This window comes from Brassica oleracea, chromosome C1 (assembly GCF_000695525.1).
Source record: "Brassica oleracea var. oleracea cultivar TO1000 chromosome C1, BOL, whole genome shotgun sequence".
In the NCBI taxonomy this organism is placed as follows: Eukaryota; Viridiplantae; Streptophyta; class Magnoliopsida; order Brassicales; family Brassicaceae; genus Brassica; species Brassica oleracea.
In genome coordinates this window covers 10,360,691-10,360,913 of record NC_027748.1, presented here as the reverse complement: position 1 = coordinate 10,360,913, position 223 = coordinate 10,360,691, and positions in this window count along the sequence as shown.

The following is a 223-nucleotide window of genomic DNA, read 5'->3' as shown; positions in this document are numbered from 1 at the left end:
GTTCTCCTTCAGAATATACAAGTCAACGAAAACTCTCCTTGTGACAACATGTCCGGTTAGTAGTTGTCAATGGAAGATCAGAGCGAGTGTGAAACATGAGACAAACAAGTTTTGGGTAACAAAGTATGTGGAAAAACATGCATGCTCAGTGGGAGACCGACTCGCTCAGCGGAGACACTGTACTCCGAAGTATGTTGGTAGGCTTTTCATTGATCGTGTTGGA